Source organism: Pantherophis guttatus, chromosome 1, assembly GCF_059756535.1.
Source record: "Pantherophis guttatus breed Tessera chromosome 1, ASM5975653v1, whole genome shotgun sequence".
Lineage (NCBI taxonomy): Eukaryota > Metazoa > Chordata > Lepidosauria > Squamata > Colubridae > Pantherophis > Pantherophis guttatus.
This window is the reverse complement of record NC_142063.1, coordinates 100,494,022-100,517,570: the sequence shown is the minus strand read 5'-3', so window position 1 is coordinate 100,517,570 and position 23,549 is coordinate 100,494,022. Positions and strand designations below refer to the sequence as shown.

At 37.6% G+C, this 23,549-nt stretch overlaps 2 long non-coding RNA genes across 2 annotated transcripts; one reads left to right on the top strand and one right to left on the bottom strand.

The window, feature by feature from the left end:
* Positions 1 to 10,759: 10,759 nt before the first annotated feature.
* On the bottom strand, positions 10,760 to 23,089 carry LOC148116497 (uncharacterized). The gene is made up of 2 exons (XR_015730076.1): positions 23,009 to 23,089; positions 10,760 to 11,860 (listed from the first exon to the last, which is right to left on the bottom strand). It is a non-coding gene; the product is annotated as an uncharacterized LOC148116497 (long non-coding RNA).
* LOC117665281 (uncharacterized) lies at positions 11,273 to 23,055 on the top strand. The gene is made up of 4 exons (XR_004591298.3): positions 11,273 to 11,532; positions 18,086 to 18,177; positions 20,523 to 20,628; positions 22,673 to 23,055. It is a non-coding gene; the product is annotated as an uncharacterized LOC117665281 (long non-coding RNA).
* Positions 23,090 to 23,549: the final 460 nt, after the last annotated feature.

Genomic DNA, 23,549 nt, shown 5'->3' with positions numbered 1-23,549 from the left:
TCAGCATATTGCCCCCAACAACCTGGGTCGTCATTTTACTGACCTTGAAAGGATGGAAGGCTGAGTCAACCTTGAACTGGTCAGGATCAAATTCCAGGTAGTGAGCAATGAGTTAGCCTGCAATGCTGCGTTCTAATGACTGTGCCACCCCCATATTGGTGCAATATGGGACCAATCCTTCACACAATTGTATACAAATTTTAAGAAAATACTTGGTCATATATACATATACACATACACATACACATACACATACACATACATATACATATACATATACATATACATATACATATACATATACATATGCATATGCATATGCACATGCACATGCACATGCATATGCATATGCATATGCATATGCATATACATCAGTGGTGTGTTGCTCCTGGTTCGGCCCGATTCAGCCGAGCCGGTAGTGGTAACAATGTGACGTCACTGAACTGGTTCTCTTTGACTGGGAGCTGGGCCCTCCCACCCACCCCCGCTCTATTCTTACCTTTATTTCTTGTTTTTTAGTCCAGCTGATAGGGGCGGCAGAGTGAATTGCAGCACCTCAGCTGGGCAGAAACCTAACGCGCTTGTGTGCAAAGCGCATGTATGAAGAGAACCGGTGGTAACACCTGTTGGAACCCACCACTGATATACTTACTTATTTATTTATTTATTTATTTATTTATTTATTTATTTATTCAATTTATATCCCACCCTTCTCCAAGTGGACTCAGGCGGTGCACAGCCAGAACTAAAACACATATCAATACAAAATTTAAAATTATTAAAAGAATTAAATAACTGTGGCCCAAAAATTTAAAACATTGAAAACTAAAACCCATTTGACAATTTAAAAAGCTAAAAAGACTAAAAAAAGGGGGGGGGGGTTCATGCCAGCCCTGCTTGATGGAAAAGAAAAGTTTTTAGGGCACGGCGAAAAACCCGGAGATCCGATATCCTTCGTATTTCTGGGGGCAAATCGTTCCAGAGGGCAGGAGCTGCCACAGAGAAGGCCCTCCCCCTGGGGGTCACCAGCCGACATTGCCTGGCTGATGGCACCCTGAGGAGTCCCTCTCTGTGGGAGCGTACTGGTCGCTCCCACAGAGAGGGACTATACATATACATATACATATACATATACATATACATATACATATACATATACATACACATACACACACACACACACACACACATATTCATTCTGATCTGCTTTTCAAAACCGTTCGATGCAGAATTTTATCAGCTTAGAACCATAGAAAATTCCATGAAATGATATCATTCCGATAGAAGATGTCATTTAATTTCAATAAGTCTTGTAAGGCAAAGTTCTCTGCCTGCTGACTTTGTTTCAGGTAAGAAAGTTGAATTGAGAAAGATTGGAGGGAAGGGAATTTTCTTGGCATTTGGAGAAAATTGGAGAATGCATTGTAAGCCGCCCTGAGTCTCCGGAGAAGGGCAGCATATAAATCAAATAATAAAAAAAAAAGATAGTTTATATGTGCCAAAGGCCTCTTTAAAAATGCATGAAACAACGATGGACCTATTCCAACATAGATCACCATTGCAAATGAAGTTGATTCAAGCCAGAAAGAGCCATTAAGCTACAATTGGAAAATGGAATCAACAATCAGCCTTTTGATGCCTAGACAAAAAACCAAAAACAGAATACTTTTTTGTAAAGATACCTTTATTGTAAAGTGATAGAAGTACTGAAAAAGCACCTTTGGGACAACCATGACCTGAATGACTGAGAATTTCCTTAGACATTTAGCTATGCACTTTTGGATGAACACCCTTTGAATGGTATGGGAGTATGAACAGATTTCCCAAAAAATTGCAGACTACAGGAACCATTTGCGCTTCAATTTGCAAAAGGGGTCGATAAGCATAGGGCCAATAAGAGAGAAATGAACCCCCCCCCCCGATGCTCCTGGTTTCTGGCTCAGTATCTGGTCTGCCAGACAGGGCTTACGAACGACATGGATTCCTGTGACAGACTGTGATGTCATTTGCTGCACATCAAGAGGTATACCAGTATCACTGCTTCATTTTTAATCTAGGAATAGTGTAGGAACTTTGACAAGGATTTTAATATAATTTGTAATATAAGTCCTTGAAAGCAGTTTGCTCTGAAAAATCTGCATGATTTTGTTTTAGCTATGCAACCATAATCAGCAATGACATTTCCTTAATAGCAATAGCAATAGCACTTAGACTTATATACCGCTTCATAGTGTTTTTACAGCCCTCTCTAAGCGGTCACCATATTTCCCCCAATAATCTGGGTCCTCATTTTACCCACCTCGGAAGGATGGAAGGCTGAGTCCAGTGGTGGGTTGCTTCTGGTTTGCACCGGTTCGCAAAAACCAGTAGTAAAAATTTGTAGTAGTTCGGAGAACCGGTAATAACATTGGCTGGCCACACCCCCGACCCGGTCCCCGGCCCAGTCACCGCTCGCTTACCCCACCCACCTCAACAGAGGCTTTTTAAAAAAAAAACTTTTAAAAGCATTTTTTCTACAACCTCTTTGGCCCAAAAAAATGCTTTTAAAAGTTTTTTAAAAAGCCTCTGATGATCGTGCAGCTCAGCTAGAATCATCAGAGGCTTTTAAAAGCATTTTTTCTACAACCTCTTCAGCCAAAGAGATTGTAGGAAAAAAAATGCCTTTAAAAGCCTCTGGCGATCCCAGCTGAGTTGCCTGATCGTCAGAGGCTTTTAAAAGCATTTTTTTCTGCAACCTCTTAAGGTTGTAGAAAAAATGCTTTTAAAAATAAAATTAAAAAAAGTTGGCCACACCCACCCAGTTACATTACCCTCCTACCAAGCCACGCCCACAAAATAAGCCACGCCCACAGAACCGATAGTAAAAAAATTTAGAACCCACCCCTGGCTGAGTCAACCTTGAGCCGGTGAGATTTGAACTGCCAAACGGCAGCTTTAAGCACTCCTTAAGGTAATCATGGACTGCACATGCACAATATGGCTATAGAAAGAACCACAAGATACATAACGAAAGATGATATTCTAAGTCTTTATTCAGCATAGAAATGTTTCAGGAATGGACCATTTTCAGGACTGGATCAGCATAGGAATCTAAACATTTCTTCATATATATTTAATTTAATCAATCAGGCTATGACCTTCTGAAGCCATTGGGGATCTATTTACATTCCTGGCTACTTTTAAGCTTCTGTTTCTGCTGCTAAGTTTCTGAAACAAAATGTACAATTTCTATATTTTGCCAAAGTGATGTCCAGGCATGATCTTAGTATGCACCAAGAGACCTTCAAATCTCTTGTACCTCTACTGTATCTCTACCACAAATGTCCTCTTTTTTTCATCTGCATTGCCAGACTTTAGCTACTTTTATTTCTCCCTCCTCCCCTCCCCAACCCCATATCAAAGGAGTTGTACTTTGTGAACCATGTGGGTGTATCTACGTCCTGCAACTGGAGAATGCACACAAATATATAAACAGCTTAATGTGCAACATCCTGACTTTTCTACAAACAATTTCATGCCTTGTTTTCCAGCACTATAACTACAATGGATAGCTTCATGAGGCGGGAAGTAAATCTCTGGTGTTAAGTGTTTATTATATAGTCTCTCTTGCTCTGTTTCTTTGACTGTCACAATATTTCTTTGATGTTCCTGCAGTTTTACATTTCAAAGGCTAAGATAACAATGTGCTTTAAGACAAATGGGGTGGGGTGGGGAATAAAAACAGAATGTGCATCTGTAGTATACTAAATGGAAACGCATCCTGCCACTGTTTTTTTTTCTTCTTTTTCTGCATATTAGTTCATTTGTCTTTGTTTTATTAGGCTATATTTTTTTTAAAGAAAAAAGAACAAGAAGAACATGTTAATCCTAATCGTTGCAATGGAACGAAAATATCCATTCAATTTCATTTTTGTGCTTTTCAGATCAGTGAGATTGTGACAGAGTGAAGGAGCTCTTTCACATTATTACAGACACCGAGATGAAAGGAATTCAGCAGGCACAAATGAACTTCTGCTTTCCGTATAATGCTAAAAGAGCGTTTTGTTTTCTTGCAGTGCAAAATAAGTCTGCAAGCAAAGTAAGGAAAACAATGACATATAATAGGCTGCCGCATACTTGAATAGCGTTTTGCTTTTCTTTTTAGCACGTTCTGGGCTTGTAATACACTCAGTGTATTCATGCAAATTTCCAGACTGACATCTGAACAGCTTGTAGGAACTTCCTGAGTTGTGGGCTCCATGAAAAAACTGGGCCCCATGAAAAAGTAAAAAATGTGTGGTCAGCTAACTTCAAGAATTAGGTAAATGGGATAGCATTTTTCTATATTCTGAAGTAGCTACAGTGTCAACTCCTTTCAAACTTTATCCTGGGTTATCAGTTATCAGATATACAGTCCTGACATGGGAGTCTTATTTGGTCTTCCTCTCCAACCTTCTTCCCTCCTCTCCTATTCCTTTTCTACTTCCCCTTCCTTTCTCCCCTCCTCCTTTCTTCCCCCCTGCCTAACCTTCTCTCCTATTCCTATTTCCCTTCCCTTTCTTCCTCTCTTCTTCCCTTTCTTGTATTCCTCTCTCTCCTTCTCCCTTCCTTCAATCTCCCTACTCCTTCTTCCATCTCTCTCTCTATTGCTGTAATCATTTTCAATTCAGTGCTTTTTTTATGGTGTCTAGGCATCCCTGGTTTTCCAGAGAGATACATGCTGATCAAGATCTATCTGCTGTCCTAATCAAGCGTTCTGCAGAGTCCATCAGCTGAAGGACCAAGAATGTGGGATATAATCTACTGCCCTGGAAAACAGGATCTTGAACTGAAACTTGTGTATGCATACAAATGGATTGATAGAAAGGAGAATTGTGAAAAAGGTATAAATTAATTAATTAATCTAAAAAAATCCCTAACTAGTTATTGATGTGAGAGCCAAATGTTGTGCCACCCACTCTATCCATAATAGAACACTAGAATAAAATATGCAGCAATTAGCATTTGAGCAACATAACATCTTTATCTGAATAATATTCAATTAAGTATATTGTATGCTATGCACATACTAATTGACTGGCTTATGAATTTCCCTGTCCCCAAGGGGTTGGGAAGTGACACCACTGACTATATTATTTCTTGATTTTTAAAAAACATTTTACATTTCTTTTAAGCACCACATTTCAACAATAAAAGAAAAAGCACATCCTTCCTACATTTAATGTACAGGGAAATAATAGATTACCAGCAAAGGGAATAAGGGGAAATATATTTTAAAAAATCAAGCTTTTGCTCTGCCCAGTAATAATAAATTAATGGAAATTACACAAAAAGTTTGAAATTTTGTACAGAACATTCTTGGGTCAACAGACCTCTTGTTCCAAATATAAAATAATTATTTGTTCTTTACATAACGTACCCGAGGAATAACTGCTCTGCATTAAGTATTAAAATGTTTCTTTGTGACAAGCTTCTCTTTTCATTCTTATACTTGATCAAAGAAGATGTATTAATTTTGCCCAATTATTAATACAACAGGATATCTCTGGGTGCGCCACATAATTGTGCTAATCCTTCTAGCAAGAATTAAAATATGGAGTAGGACTTTTACTGCATGTTCTTCTGAGACCATCAATCCATCATCTGCTACTTTCAATTATCTAGTAGCAAAGGAGTTGAAAAATATACCCAGGGCATTTCCACACAGTACTGTTTGCACTCAACGATCCTTCTAACACAGCTAGGCCTGCAGACTGTCTTATTTTCTTCTGTTGTTTAAATAGTTGGCACACCATAACGTATATAGTATTCTTCCTTCAACTGAGCATTTCCAAAATATTCATCCGAACACCTTCACCCACACTCCACACTAAAGAGATGAAATACATTACTGATCCTCCTACCTCGCATTGTGTGCATATATCATGTCATTTGCAAAAAAAAAAAAAGGAGAGAAAATCAATCAAACTCAAATAAATCTTTATTACAGTCATAGTTATACTTATTTATTATATTTATATAAGTATACTTACTTATTTATTAATTATTTATACATACTTATTTTCCCTACAAAAATAAACCTGTGAAGTGAGTTGGGCTGAGATAGTGTCAGATCACTACCAGTGGTGAAATCCAAATTTTTTTACTACCGGTTCTGTAGGTGTGACTTGGTGGGCGTGGTGTGGCTTGTGGGTGTGGCTTGGTGGGCATGGCAGGGGAAGGATACTGCAAAATTTCCATTCCTACCCCACTCCAGGGGAAGGATACTGCAAAATCCCCATTCCCTCCCCACTCTGGGGCCAGCCAGAGGTAGTATTTGCCAGTTCTCCAAACTGCTCAAAATTTCCACCACCAGTTCTCCAGAACCTGTCAGAACCTTCTGGATTTCACCCCTGGCCACTATTGAACTGTTGTTATTTTTTCAAGCTTAAGGCCTAGAACTCAAGACTACAAGACCTAAGAATCATTGTAACAACAGTGCCACTGTCTCTCCTCCACTGGAGTAACCCCAAAATGCTCATTCCTATCAAAAGGAAAGAAGAAAACCCTTCCAAAGCAGGCTCTTTGTACCCTGCACCAAATGGAGAGGGAAAGGAGACATTACTCTGGTCAACATGACCTGTTATGTCAAGTCAACATATCTCTTTAAGTAGCTGATAGGCTCAGGAGCTGACAAGAGAGGATAATTTTTCTTCCAAAGGGAAACACACAAACAAGCTGTGTATAGCTTCATCAGGATAAAAAAAAAACAAGAAAGTTTGCCTATCCCCCACCACCCAGTCATAGTTTTCTTCTCAAGCTCAGCAAACGTAAGATGTGTGGTCTTCAACTCCCAGAATTTCCCAACCAGGGCACATCTCAGAGTTGAGACTCATTGATTTACACTACTGTATACCTGAACTTTTTGGGGCACAGTGGCTCAGTGGCTAAGATGCTGAACTTGTTGATCAGAAGGTCAGCAGTTCCATGATTTGAATCCCTAGTGCCGCGTAACGGGGTGAGCTCCCATTATTTGCCCCAACTTCTGCCAACCTAGCAGTTCGAAAGCACATAAAAATGCAAGTAGAAAAATAGGGACCACTTTGGTGGGAAGGTAACAGTGTTCCGTGAGCCTTCGGCATTTGGTCATTCCAGCCACATGACCATGGAGATGTCTTTGGACAGCGCTGGCTCTTCGGCTTAGAAATGGAGATGAGCACCACCCCTAGAGCCAGAAATGACTAGCATGCATGTGCAGGGGAACCTTTACCTTTATCTTTTATATCTGAACTTGAAATAATTTGGATTTACCTATAGGACATGTGAAAATGCTCTAAGTGTTAGATCTTTGTATCTCTTTAGTGAAGAATGGATCTTTCTGGTCACAAAAGGAAACGAAATCTAGTCCAACCTCTTTCAGAAAAACAACAGGGAGCCCATTCCTGTGAATATTTCTTACCTCCACCCAAATTATGTATGTGCACCTATATGCACATGTGGATGCATATATCTGCATACATGAGTGCCCGGATGCAAAGAAAACATTTTTATTTTTTGGGTTGACTCTGACAATTTAAAAGTTCTCCATTACTTGGTTGTTAGTAGGTATATTTTGAGAGGGGGCTTTATGACAGTTGACTCCAGGTGGGTATTTATTTTGAATAAACATTTGTGCTTTGCGTTTTGCTGAAAGATTTATCATATGTCTTCATAAACTTTATGAATTTTATCTAAATTACCTGGACTAAAAATAGAGCTTTTCCCAGCAGATTCTGCTGGCCCATGGGAATTGTTGTTTATATTGGTTTTAATTGTTTTTGCTTTTGCTGTGAGCTACCCAGAGTTATACTTCATATGGCAAATTACTTTCATGGATGTACCAATAATATCACATTCGTATTTCTGTTTCAGTCATTGAAGTAATGCTTAATGTATGGCTGTATGGTGGAAGCCAGGTCATGTTCCAGGGGAAGCTGTTCCAAAAAATTCTGTTGATTAAATAATGTTCAGGGTGCATCATACATCAGCAAACACAAGCTCCTCTATTGTTTTATCTTATATTGCTTTCTTGACAAGTAACATGATTGGTTGGGATTCTGGGCAAAATTCTGGGCACTTTTGAGAGGATGAAAAGAAAACAAAGAAAACAAAATAAACAAACCAATAAGTAATTACTGGATTCTGGTTTTCCTGAAAAATTGGTCTGGAATAGTAAAAATTAGATGGTAAGGCAGCTTGGAAATCTGCGTAAACTATCCAGAATCCCATTATAGGAAAGAAAAAGCAGTGGGGTATATTTCCTTCCTCCTTCCTTCCTTCCTTTCTTCCTTCCTTCCTTCCTTCGCTCTCTCTCTCCCTCCCTCTCTCTCTCTCTCTCTTTCTTTCTTTCTTTCTTTCCTTCCTTCCTTCCTTCCTTCTTTCCTTTCCTTTCCTTTTCCTTTCCTTTTCTTTCTTTCTTTTTTTCTTTCTTTCTTTCTCTCTCTCTCTCTCTTTCCTAACTGATCAAGTTGGGGCGATTGATAATATCCTATTAAAATAAAGCCATACCATGTTTTGCTGATTGTTGGGATATAAACTTATGAAACATTATCCTTCTTATGCAATAACATCTGAATCAACAATTGAAGTAAAATGTACAAGTGATAGACTAGTAAGAGATTGAGAAATAATGATTCCATCTGTCCATTCTTCCCAAAAAGGCCACAGGGGCATTAGAAATTAATTTTCCTTTGGGAACAATCTAGGTAATGAGAAAGTTGACTGAGTAAATCTTTTAAAGTTCATTTGTTTTTTTAAGAAAAGGGTGTCACATTATCTGGACCATCTGGAGGGCATTTTTGGAAGCATAAAGTCCAGACTGCTAGTAGCATCCAAACCAATAATGACAGGTTAAGTATGACTCTATCCAATCACATATGGAGACTCCATATTCACCAAGTTTAGTGACAGGATCACCCCAGCATCTCCCAGATGATATAGACTAAGGCTTATTTTGCTTATGTTATCATCCAAACTGAGTTGCAGATACTTAGCATATACTTAGCAATAGAGAAAAGGTCCCAAATTGCCATTAGAATATATCCGATGGTATGATGTAAATATTATAAATTAATGCTCATTTGAATTAGATCGCTGAAAATTATGAGCACTGAATAGTACTCCTCTCTGTTTTGGTTTTAGCGACTGAAGGGAGGATTGTTGATGTCCAAAAATGTTCATGAGGTTACTATGTTCTTTTTAATAACCTGGCTTTTGTAACAAAATTTGGAATCTAGTATTGTAAAATGCCTTTGTGCATTGCAACAGGACTTTAAATCTGCAGCCATTTTTTAAAACAGCCATTTACTTTAAAAACAGGCTCTAACTATATACTACTAAAAGTTTCATTTCTGTAACCTCTGACTGTGCACATCATAGTGCAACATTTTGTCTAAAAAGGTATCTCAAATGGGCTAATGTACAGAATCCTGGGATCGTTACTCCCAAAGGAAATTTGGCGAAGTTGTGGCTTCTTCATCACTACCAAGCTGCTGCTGCTGCTTCTATGCCACCTCATTTTCAATGTTTGTGATAGTTTCCAAGAGACTCCTGCAATCCATCCCTCCCTCCCCCACCCAGTAACAGCCACTCACCTGCTTGCTGGGAAGGGAAGGGAAGGGAAGGGAAGGGAAGGGAAGGGAAGGGAAGGGAGAGAGGAGGGGAAGGGAGGAAAGAAGGAAGGAAGGGAGGAAGGAAGGGAGGAAGGAAGGAAAGTATAGGGAGAAAGGGAGGGAGGAACAGGAGGGAATGAATCCCTATGCATCCTTTTGTGAACCATGCAACACTTCTTGCATACCCTATGCACTCTTCCTGACCACATCACCACCTACCCCATCCCTGAGCCACATGGCACCTCCTGCATGCTCCCAAGCACCCACGAGTGAAAATGTTGACCCAATAAGATAAGGGTTGTCTAGCAAAATAATATATCACATCATTCCAAACCAGGAGGAAAGGAAACTAATATTGATGGTATCAGATATCATCCCACCACATCACTACCCAAATTTGAATTAGTGTCATCATTCCCTGATCTTTCACATCTGGGAGATTCAGAAGGAAGCTATAATGATCTCCTTTGGGAATCCTAGTCCCCAAACAGTTTGAAGTGAAAATATAGGATTTGTTTCATCCAAGAATGTCATGAGGTCATGCATTATACCAGGATTGTTAAGTCCGCTATTTGCAGAACTAGGACCAATACGAGAAGGACAGAAAGAAAAGTTGGCTGATCACACTTTCAGGAGAAAATTAGCTCCTTGAGAGCTAAAATGATTTAAATTGGGTGTTTTAAATTTTTGGGGTTTTAAATCTGAGCTGAAATTATTTAATAATTTTAATTATTTTTAACTGATGTCTGTCTTTGTGCTTTTAATAGGCTGTACACCGCCCTGAGTCCTTCGGGAGAAGGGCGGTATAGAAATAAATTTGTTTGTTTGTTTGTTTGTTTGTTTGTTTGTTTGTTTATTTATTTATTTATTTATTTAAAATGGCCAAGAAATCTGTCTAGGAGGAAGGAAGAACTGTGGATTGGACAAATTGAAAGCTGGCTTCTCCAGGCTATCATTTTGTTTCTGTCTGCAGAATGCCCTTTTGGAGAGCTTCCTATCTGCCCAGTACAGGTGGAGCATCTGCTCAGGTAGAATTTTCCATATTTGTTATCTTCTTCTCTGGGGGCAAAATAATATCAACATCAATATGGCCCTTCTAGCCATCAAAATTAGTATAGAAAGAGAAATATTGTACACAAAACACTTCATTCTTTATTCATTTAAAACAATCTTTTTATGCATTCTCCAAAGTATTAAAGATAGCTTTCATATTTTCAATCACAATCCAAACCCCACACTTTCCCATAGGATGCTTGTGAGAATTTTTTTTACATTTGCAGTACAGTTCTTGGCTTGGTTAAAACTCCCTCAAAGACATTTGTTTATTCTGTCTGACAGATCCCCAGAAATCATTTATTATATTGTTGCTAATGCTGCTGTTATTCCCAACAGCAAAATATCTAACACACAACGGCAGGCTGACTTGATGCGGTATTGTTCTTGCATTCCTTTAGAGAAACAAAAGAGTAGAGTAGGTATGAGCAAGTTTATGATTTCACACTTCCACCCTCAATTTCTTGCATGCACAACTTGGAGTAACGCATATTATTTTGAAAGAGAGAGAGAGAGAGAGAAAACTGAAGTGTCTTTCTGTTCTCCCTCTTTCTGCCCCACCTCCTTGCTCATTTGCTACATGAATGTCTTCTAAATGTTTTCACAGCTGCTTGGGAGGTGTTGAGTCTTCATGTCAACTCATTCACTCAGCTTAACATAATCATTCTCTTTAATGGAACAGTTACCCTGAATATGATGTCTATCATTTTTGCTGTTGGGGGTCCAAAGGCAGGAAGAGGGTGAAGTGACAGAGGCATAATTACCAGGCCCGCCACAATTTCCCCCCCACTTTTCTCCCCTTCTGTGGATGATGCAGTGTTGTACAATGTCAACAATCAAACACGGAAATGAAGGCAGTGCAAAGACCCAGGTGAGTAATTACTACAAGGTTGCAGCCCCACAACGACTTCCAAAGTGCCAGGCCTGACAAGGTGCAGATTGTTTTTATCCTCTGGTGTGAAGCATGCTGATTTGCTGTTGATAGATCCAGGCGGCAATATTAATTAAAGCACAAGCAGGAGCTAATTCGGTTACTGACAATGCATTTTGAGAGGGTGGCGCTAAGTAGATTGTAACAGCAAGCAAATCCTGTGTGGTGCAGCGAAAGTGTGAGCTAGGACAAGCAGTGTGTAGGCCTGTCAAACCAAGATTCTTCGGGTTTATAATTTATATTTGCGCAAGGGGTAAACACTTCCTCCCTGCAAAATCAGAAAGCAGGAATCAAAAACCAATGCAAGTGACTCACTGAAATTGCAAAATATCAATACATTGAAAGCAATCCCCGAGTAACAGGGTTTAAATGGCCAAGTAACATCAACCATTCACCAGAGGGCAGTACTTGGGAGAATGCACAGTTTACACAAGCGTATCAATCTCTTTGGGAGAATCAAAACAAGCAAAGGAAGTTCAAGTATGCTCTGTAGTCATGGGGAGGGAGCAAAAACAGATGAGAATTGAAAATTTGTAGGAGGGTAAATCCAAGGGATTGGCAGTTGGTAACGTGAACGGGAAGTTATCCACATTGCAACATATTTTTACAACCATGTAGTTGATTTCTAGACAAGGCTAGAGGTATTTTTACTGCAACCTCTGGGAAGGAAAACTCTGCTGTGCATTAAGTGGGAATAGTAGTATGCTCAAAGTAGACAAGATACAAGAATGTGTTTTTAAGGTTATTTCCAATATTAAACTCTCTCACTCTCACTCTCTCTCTCTCTCTCTCTCTCTCTCTCTCTCTCTCTCTCTCTCTCTCTCTCTCTCTCCCTCCCCCTTCCCCATCTCTCTCTCTCTCTCTCTCTCTCTCTCTCTCTCTCTCTCTCTCTCTCACACACACACACACACACACACACACACACACACACACACACACCACCATCACCACCACCTACAAAAGATGTATTTTTCGGAGAACAGCTTATAGGAAAAGGATAACCCACCAGCAGAAATAATTTTAGATGACTGCCATCTCTCCTATCCAAGCATTCTAGAATGATGCTACATTTAGGGCTTTTAAAGGAACAAAAGTAGGACTATCATCTGCTTTCAAACACATGTAGTTGCTGCCTGTGATTTTAAGCTATTTTTCTGAAGAGCATGTTTCAGGATAACTGTTTTAATTAAGCTGCAAGTTTAACAAGTATCTGGTCTTTTGTAGACTTCATGAAGCAAAGGGTTACACTGATGGGATATATTGCAATAGAATTCCTCCACACGAGGATGCTGCACCAGTTTGACAGAAGCTCCAGTCAAAAAGTGGTCAAAAAGGAAAGGCTACAGTAACAACTGTGTGGCCTCTTTTTTTATGTGTAGTTGCAGATATCATCTTGATTTCTATGTGTGAGAGAGGGAAGGAGGCAGAAATAAAGCAGTCTAAAGCAGATAGAAAAAAAATATTGTTCTCCAGCTGCAGGGCTCACAAGGAGTAGTAATTGGAGGAGCAGTAGAAAGTCATATAGTGGAAGTGAGAAGAGGGAATAGTAAGTAATGAGTTCTAGCCTTTAAGTTTGTGCATGTTGCCTAGGAATCTATGTGGTTCTCTTGGGGTTTGAGTCTATCTGTCTCTCTTGAGCTGTGGAGCCCATTGACTTGGGTATATGTAAAAAAAAAAAATTGTGACACTCAGCATGGCTTATAATTGGACTCTGGCTAGGCAGATGTGGATGTTGTGGTGCATAAGCGCACCAGCATGCCTACCGTCCCTGTCCTACTGTCTCCATTTATTCGTACCCATTTACTATGTTCCTATTTATGTTTATACTTATACCTGTTATCATGTGCATGTTAGACAAACTAAATAAATGAAATGAAAAATTATCAAGGCATGTCTAAGCAAAATTATCTGAGAAGACTTTGGACCAGTTGATCTTGAGGAAGTGGACAGGATCCTTACTACTGTGAACTTGGGTGCATACCAGGGATGGGTTGCTACCGGTTCTACCTGGATCGGCGAACCGGTAGCGGTGGCGGCAGGAGGCTCCGACCACCCGTGCCAGATGCTTCTGCGCATGCACAGATGCATTGCGCACACGCACAAGTGCATGCGCACGAGCGAACCGGTAGTGACAGGTTTTGCAACCCACTACCTGTGCATACATTTCTAAGTTTGACCATTTTTGGAGAGTGCAGATTCAATGCTGCCATTGAAATACATGGAACCATTCCCATAATTTCTTTGATACCTTCATTTTTTTTTCCTGAAAAGATGATTGTTTGTTTGGCAAAACCTGAATAAAATGTGGAAGAAGCAGACAAAATATGCATCTACTTATTATTTGTAATTGAAGCTCTACTTTCCAAGCTCTTACTTTATGTATGCAAAAGCAATATTGCAAAGCAGGCAAACTCGCCCTTTAAAAGTTTACACTCAGTTGGAAACAAAATAATAGTGTTAGGAACAAGATATCCTGTGATATTTTTTTTTCCAAATGGATCTGAGGACAATAGGCCATCTTCAAAGATTTTTTTTAATGCCTTGGTGGCCATCCAAGCAAATAGCTACTGAGCTAGACAAGATGCAGCTCCCCTTGAATAAAATGAAAATCTCCCTGTTTAATTGAATGCTCAACACACTGAAATGAGTGCTGGAAGCAAGCCTGTGCTTGCTCTAGTTTGAAGCCATGTGAAGGAGAGACTATTGACTGGCGACACACAAATACAGCCAACAACAAAAGTAAGCAATGACGGCTGAGGGTTTCTAGTAATGGGTATGAGAGCCTGTCAGAAGCCATGCAAATGAAATCTATGCAGGAGTGCAAAGAGAGAGAAATAATTTTACACCAGCAACCTGTAATAATGTCGCTGATTATTAGTATTACACCTGCATAGCCTTGAACTAGGGAGCCTGAAATTCTGGGACATGACTAATATAAAGTCAGAACAGTTGTAAATATCTTGTCTACCTATGACTGGGGGTGCTTTTATTCAGACCAACACTTGTCCTCTATGAGTAAGAAATTCACACACCAACCTGTAAGGTGCATATTGCCTTTGACTGACTCCCACTGAAAGTTCAGTCATTGAAAGCTGTCTCAATTTACTCTGTTTGGAAAGGAAATCAACTTTCAACCTAATTTCAGACAAGTTCATGTGTGCTGGGAATAGATCGGACTCTCTGATAAATGCTGTCAGCTCATTTGAAGGATGATTTTCCCAAATAAAAGATGTTGGCATTTTTGTAATAACAATATTGGATTTGTCCTGTATCTTGGAAAGGGTATGGAATAGCATAGCATAGCATAGCATAGCATAGCATAGCATAGCATAGCATAGCATAGCATAGCATAGCATAGCATAGCATAGCATAGAATAGTGTGATTGGACACAAGGAATTTGTTTTGGTGCATATGCTCTCTGTGTACATAAAAGAAAATATACATTCGTCAAGAATCATAAGGTACAACACTTAATGATAGTCATAGGGAAACAGTCAATATAAATCTTAAGGATACCAGCAACAAGGTTACAGTCATACATTCATAAGTGGGAGGAGATGAGTGATAGGAACAATCTAAATCATGAAATGCTGCTAGAAGTACAATTATAGCATTATTAGTACAGGTAGTCCTCAATTTACAACAGTTATTTTAATAACCATTAAAAATTACAATGGCACTGAAAAATGTGACTTATGACCATTCACACTTACGACTGTTGTGGCATCCTTGTGGTCACATGTTCCAAATTCAGCTACTTGGCATCTGATTCATATGTATGACTGTTGCTGTGTCCCAAGGTCATGTGATCACCTTTTGAGATCTTCTGACAAGCAAAGTCGATGGGGAAGCCAGATCCACTTAACAACCATGTTACTAATGTAACCACTGCAGTGATTCACTTAACAACGGTGGCAAGAAAGGTCATAAAATGGGTCAAAATTCACTTAACAAACATCTCAATTAACAACAAAAATTTGGGCCTCAGTTGTGGTCATAAGTCAAAGATTACCTGTATATGCTCAGCCAATTGTTTTAAGAACAGACTACATATTATGCCAGTTGTATAAAACATAACTTATCCCCTTGGAAACTTTTAGAGGAGAGTAAGTATATATGACTAGGGACACATGGCTCAGTGGCTAAAACGCTGAGCTTGTCAATCGAAAGGTTGGCAGTTCAGCGGTTTGAATCCCTAGTGCCGCGTAATGGAGTGAGCTCCCATTACTTGTCCCAGCTTCTGCCAACCTAGCAGTTTGAAAGCATGTAAAAAATGCAAGTAGAAAAATAGGGACCACCTTTGGTGGGAAGGCAATAGCGTTCCATGCGCCTTTGGCGTTTAGTCATGCCGGCCACATGACCACGAGACGTCTTCGGACAGTGCTGGCTCTTTGGCTTTGAAACGGAGATGAGCACCGCCCCCTAGAGTCGGGAACAACTAGCACAGATGTGCGAGGGGACCTTTACCTTTACCTTTAAGTATATATGAACTCAATCTGGATGGGGATTACTATTATGGACAGAGACTTAAATCTTCCCCAATAATCCCTTTATTTAAATTCATGAATTAAATGCATGAAATACAAATGATTTTAAAAATTAAAAAAAAATGTGTAGAATATAAGAAAGTGTTGATGGTAACCTTAAATCTTAATTTCCTACTGTCAATGTTCCCAATCCTACTAAAGAGATCCACTGATGGTTTCATAAAAGAAACCCCAAAAGGCTTGCAGTTGAGTTGCATGTTACATAGTTAACCTAATATAGTTTAAACATATTTGTATTGTGGATAAAAATGAGAAATCATGTCTCAGCTATTTCGTTTGAAGAGTCAATGTGTAAGAAAGAGCAATCGAGTGATGCCTAGGTTCTCTGCACTTGAATGTGTGTTGTTTGTTTTTTTATCATTTTAGAAAGGGTGTCTCTTTTCCTGGATGCTTTGGGAATTTTATTTCTATTTTTGTAAAGATTTTGCTGCATGTTGCACAGATGTGCAATGGGTCATCTTATAATTTTAATAAAATAAATCCCTCCCTGGGCCAGTAAAATGATGATATTTTTTAATCCTGCCTTTTTATGTATAATTCAAAGTGGCAAACACTTAACATGAGGTAAATACCTCATTTATTATGAGGTATGTTAGGCAAATACCTAACATGAGGTATTCCTGCCTCATCTAATTGTCACTGAAACTCTCTGGGTTGCCCCAATACAACATTAAAATATAATATTCAAAGATTTCTATCCATTTCAATATAATTCACTCTACAGTAACATTGTTATTCACAGAAGATCAAAACTGGGGACTGGATTGTTCTCTCCACAGTCTCCCAAGTGTTATACCTATTTTTTTCATTTTTTTTAAAAAAACCTTTGTTATAACTATGTAGTTTTTCTTTTGCAAAAATAATACTTTTTAAAAGGAAGGGTAAATTAGATCTATTCCCTTAAAATTATTACTGCAACAAAATTCCCTAATATCCCAAAGTGCTGGCTGAATAGCCTTGACAACTTCAGCAGAACCTCAGGATGGTGATTTCATTTCCAGAAGTTTCCAAAACCACAAAGGTGGAGCTCGCGTCCCCAGATTAAACTGCTGTACACAGCAATTACTATTTTGCTGGAAATAGAATAACTGTGTTATCCAGTAGCTAATAGAATCTGACCTGTGATCAATTCAGTTTGTAGCTCATTGTAGGAGACTGTTTGGGTTTTAATTTTGCTATGCATTAATCTTAAATACATTTTCTTGGCAATAAATATATACAAAACTACCTTTTACCCATTTCATTAAAAATTATTTACTGGTTGCTAGACACAAATTTCCAAAATCTCACTAGGTACAATAGATTTTGGCCCCCTCTTTTTAAAATATTATTAAAATATTATTAAAATTGAGCCGACCCTTGAAAAGCATATTCTGTTCCTGTTCTAATCCACTCTAGAAAGATAGTCTTGCTTTCTTGTAATGCAGTACATAAATAAAATGGAGTAAACATGCTAATATCAAAAAGAAGCGAAAACTGCACTTATATTAAATCAAATGTCTGCTATAACTCGGAACAGTAAGGAGGCTGCAGTAGGACTAAAGTTATAGCCAAGAAAATCTAAATGAAAACATACATTAACAAGAAGCATTGAATATTTTCTATTGTGGGCAGGTGGGTGGGGGGTTATTGAGAGGAGCATATATAGGCAGATGTATTCAAAAATATTAATAGAAAATCTAGCTAGTTAAAAAAGACAGTTGGGTCATATGAACTACCAATGATTATTCTGGTTTCATATGACAGATTTTTTATAATGTTACACACACACACACAAATACACAGATACATTCTGCCTATGTTCCACCAGTTAATAAAAGTTAAACGTACATTAAATACAATGTAAACATATTCTGAATAAACCACATATGCAGTCATCACTTCCAAGAATACTCACGTCACTCTGAATGAAACTTTCTAATAACTGTCATATTTTGCATTTCAGAAGCATGAAAGATAATTAAAAGGAGGCTACATTACAGGAATAAAACTTTATTCCTCAGTTATGGCACCATCAAGAGAACCTATGCTACTGAGGTTAGTAACAGAGAGGTGACCTAATACTAATATTAAAAACCAAAATAGGCCACCCAGTTTGTTTAAATTGAGGTCTGCCTAGGAAAGAAGGTAGTATTTTATTTACTTGAACCTGTTTCCTTCCAGATGACTTTCTACTTGTTCAGTCTACTTCCTGATTTGGAATTTAGCTAAGGAGAAAATTACTTAGAAGACTAATTCTCTTCATCTCTCTTTCCCACTGGGTATTTTTGCTGTTACAAAGTGTAAAAACTACATATGTTTTAGGCAAAACCTGATTTTTTTAAAAAATGGGTATATTGCTGCCACATCAGATCTTGTCCTAAACTATTTTTTTTAAGTAAGGTAATTTTTTTAAATGTTTAGAAGCAGAATGCGGCTTCAAGATGTAAACTTAGATTAAGATAAATTAATAGCCAGATGAATCTTTCAAACAATTAACATCATCAATATTTGGCAATAAATATTTGAATTTTTGGTTTGATTTTAATTGCAATGTTTTATCATGTTTTACAGTTTGTATTTTACATGTTTCACTTACCACCTTCTCAGGAGTTATAGGCTTCCTGTTTATATAAAATTATATGTTTTATAATTGAAAATAAAATGGCAAATGGCAGTAATCTAGGTCCAATGTGAAAGAAGTGATAATTTGGTGCCTAATCATTTAATAACCAGATTGCTTTCTCTCTCTCTCTCTTTTTTTTTTTTATTTCCAAAAGGGGGGAAAAAAGTACAGTTAGGTCAATTCCTACCTTTGAAGGTTGGGAAAACAATATGAAATAACGCTCAGTTCTAAAGTAGTTGTCAAACACTCAAAATAACTGTAGAAATGTTACCCTGCTGAGCAAAAATGACAAGTCAGCTTTAGTTAGTGAGCTGAAACACAATGAATTCATGGTACTTATGTTGGCACAGTGGAAATGTATCTTCTGAAATAATAATACTAATTTAATTTAACCCTGGATGACCACAGAGAATATTTTTCATATGCATATGAATATTTACATAGATGGCATTTTCTTTTTGTGCTGTAGGTTCATCATAGTTTGTTTGAAACTGTGAATGAAAGTCTGTTTCAGAGTACTTTTATGTTCTGAGTATATTTTTTAAAAACTACCCCAATAAGATTTATAAATTCTCTTTTTCTCCTCAGCAGTTAAAGCTTTCCCAAGACATCTAATTCCTGAAGCTGGAATTTTGTTTCCTTGGCATTTCATGTCCTTGGATTCTCTGTTGCTCTGGAAAATCCTTTCTAATCCGTACTGCCTGTTAAAATTCTGGCATTTCTGTGTAGAAAAAAAATACTTTCAAATTCATTTCAAAGTTCTATGATCTCTGCAAATTCAAGCTGAAAACAGAGAAACGTATTGTTTAATATAACATTCCTTGGCATTTTATTTTTTCTGATCTGGCACAGAAAACATCCATTTGGGAAAGGGAACTGCAATTGCAGCAAAGACATAGTTCCTTCCATTCAGAGATTAGAGAAAAATTAGACACACACATCCCCAACTTTAATCTATGAAGGAAGAAAACTAATTGTGACTACTCTTCTTCTTATGAAACCTCCAAAGACTCTAATGATGGATTTAAAACATAGGAATAAAACCAAAATATGAAAGAACGATAAATCAGAGCTGTATGCAATACATTTCCTTTCAGAATATTTTAAAATGAAAAACTGGACCAGAACTGGTCAAAATATTTGGCACACTCTTCTTATGTGTACATGTAGACAATTTTAATCTCCTGCCGTTGTATGGCTTAATTTTTTTTTAATTAGCTTACATATGTGGTGATCTGTTTTGAACTAACAATAATCTGTTGCTAAATCTGGAGTTCAGAATTTCTGAATCATTCTAATGACACAAAAAATGCTATAGATGTGTCACTGCTTACAGTGGAGGATAGCCTTGGTTATGTATGGTTCCAGACTCCGTTTCTTTGCACTGCGCTTCTCTAAGCATTACACAACAAGAAGTGTGGTTTATCAGCTAAGGGTTTTAATTTCTCTGATTAAAATTATCTTAATCGGCACTATGGTACAAAGCTTGCATGCACACTTTGGTTTCATTGGAATGGTAGAACTATTATTTTAATAAAACTTCTTTCATTTTAATTATATTTATCCCAACTACTTTTGCTTTTATTTTCCCTTTATTTTTAGGTGTACAGTTTGGTACTATAAAGCTACAATAATGCAATGTAGTAAATAGAAATATTTTTACCTGTATCGTATTAGAAATGTTTCATTTCAAATCTTCTTTTAAAGGAGAGCATAGCAACATAAATCTGAAGCATATTACAACTTCAAGGCCTTATTTTTAATATCCGTATTACAGACATGAAAAAGAACACAATTAGGCTCCAGGAAAGCGACGTGGAATGGATAGCTAGACAACCAACTTACAGTATATACATTCTAAACAATTTTGCCACAGTTAAAAGGTATTTATATTCTGATGCAGATAAAATTGAACATGTCAACACTAATGCATTTTTCTAGGAGAATCACTACTTTCACAATAATTTCCATGGAAAATTTGTGTGCACATGCTGTAATAGACACATTTATAACATCAAAAGGGTTCAATTTTCTTTTCAATCATACCTCTGTATGAATAGCTTTTCCTATTGAATTTAACAATAAGGAACATTACCAGAGTCTAAAGGATGGGATACTTCTGCTTGCTCTTATGAAAGTATGTCAGACAATATATAATATATCCTACAATAGATCTGGGTTAACAGCTCTTTTACATAGGTTTTCTTTCTAATACACTTGTGTCAGCAGAATGCCATTTTTATTTAAATTTGCCTGTGAGATCAGCTACATTTCAATCTCTGGTTAACTCGCAATGTTATTAAAAGAGTATTCAAATGTTATTTAAAAGGAGACCCAGGGCATCTGTATCAAGAAATTAACATAAAATGTTTCTCGGAGGTATAGATTTCAGCTCAAAATTAGCAGCCGTTTGTTCTGCTCTTCAGTCACTTGAGGAAAAAGATTTTATAAATAGTGATTTTAAAATGTTACTACAGTGATTTAAACTGGGCATTTTTTGCATATTAAGTGGAGTGCTCCAAAAGGTGTGTTATTTTGTCGCAGTCAGTAGAAATAAAGCTCTCTTCTTCTGGCCGATGGTACATTTAATAAGTAATACTGCATTCTTTAATTACTTGTCATTTCAAAGCAATCGAGTATAAATCACACACATTTACCAATTGGGAACTATTCTTACTCCACCACTTTGACAGAGTTGTAGCAGAAAAATTAAAAAGACAACAATGTCCAGGTTTATTAGACAACCGGGTTTAATATTTGGAGTAACAAATATATCTGCAAAATAAATCCAGTACAGGCTGAATTTATTCCATTTGGTCAGCCATACGCTTGTGGAAAGATGGATGGCAAATAAATTAAATTTAAAAAAATATTCTTGTGGATTATGAAATGATTATTTTGAGATTATTTTGAGATGATTATTTTCTCCAAGGAAAAAAACACCAAGGAGAAAAGAACACCAATAGAAAAGAATCTCCAAGGATTTTCTCCAAGGAAAATCCATGTTATCAGCCTAGCTTGATATATAGCAACGTCCTTTCAATTATATCAGGGAACAAGTAAGGTGTGCAAGTTTTTTACTTTTAAAATGTTTTTTACATTTTACTTCCTGATCAGGATTACTTGATATTTCCACAATATTCACTGCATCTTATTTAAAATCCAAATATGATACTGGTCTCTGACTGGCCTATAATTCAAGGGTGCACACACCACATAAAAAACAGGCAGGGCTTCATTTGTACGTTGTGACCGCCATCTTGAATTTTTTGACCATGCCCTATGAACACTGCTGCCATATGGGCAGTTTACAACATTAAAACTAAAATTTAAGACATTTGTCTGTTCTTTCATAATTGTTGGTTGTTTTAAAAAAAAGGAAGCTGAGGAAAGTCAGGGGCAAAAAGGCCCTAGTCATCTCATCTACAGGCCTGCAGTGGCAAATGCTTTCCATGAAGGCAATGGTTAAGGCAATGATGGTTCCATACAATCCCAGATTCCACTGGGAATCCATAGTTTTAAACCTTTAACATTGATTAAAATAGAGGTATAAAACTGGTTTCAGATAAAACATGTATGTATGTTATACAAGGTGCAGGTAATTCTTGACTTACGACCACAACTGGGACTGGAATTTCCATCGCTAAGTGAGCTAGTTGTTAAATGAACCGCAACTAATTTTGCAACCTTTTTTTGCTCCAGTCATTAAGTGAATTGGATTAAGTGGATCCGGCTTCCCCCATTGAATTTGCTTGTGACAGTCACAAACTGTTCCTGGGACACTGCAACTATCATAAATATATGCCAGCTTCCAAGCATCTGTAATTTGAAATAGTCACTAAATGAATAGCTGTAAGTTGAGGATTACCTGTATGGATCATCTTCTTTATATCTACATTTTAATCTCTTTATTCCCCCCCCCCCCAGATTTGCCACAGGTATCTAATAGACCAGTGCTTCTCAACTCTCTGGGGAATTTGGGGACCTGAAGTCCACACATTATTTGAAAAACACTGTATTAGATCACAGTACTGTAAGTTTCCATTATTACACATTTCCAATCAACCTTCCCAATACCGAGGTGTATATACATTAAATACACATTAAAAGCTCTCTTTTGCAAAGCTCTCTTTTTCCTATTTCAGTATCTTTTCAATAAATGTTTATCAATATAATCTAAGGATCTTATTGTAAGAAATATTTCAGAAAAACACAAGCATTTACCAAAGGGGAGCTTGGTGTGAATGACCCTTGATTGTTTACCTTCAATTCAGGAATGATCGCCTACTTGCCTTTTATCTTCTCAGCCAGCTCAAGGACTTCATCCTGTCCTCAGAAAACACTAGTAAAATACAGAATATTATGTTCAACAGTACTGGATGATTTTGGTACAGTTTTAACCAGCCCTGTACTAGCCAAAAAGAAGGGTGGGTTTTTCTTTTCAGTAAATAATACATTTCTCTCATCTGTAGGACAGCTGACATTAAACAATTTACTTATTACATATTATTCTTTCAGTGTTGGAAAATGAAAAATGGAAATACAAAACAGAAGTGTTCCAGGTGGTATCCTACCCATCTCCCTACCTTGCCTTTTTGTCAGATTGATGGTCTTTGTTCACATTGTCATTCTCTGCAAAGGTAGTTCTGCCATTATCTCTCTTCTGTCAATTCCTCTTTCCTCATTTTTATTATATTTCATGCTTTGCCTCCTTGCTACTCAGTGAAGAAGCTTCATAAAAGCAAGAATGAACTCAAAGACAGCCATGAGGGGTCCAATTCTGAAACTTTGAAACCAGGGAGAA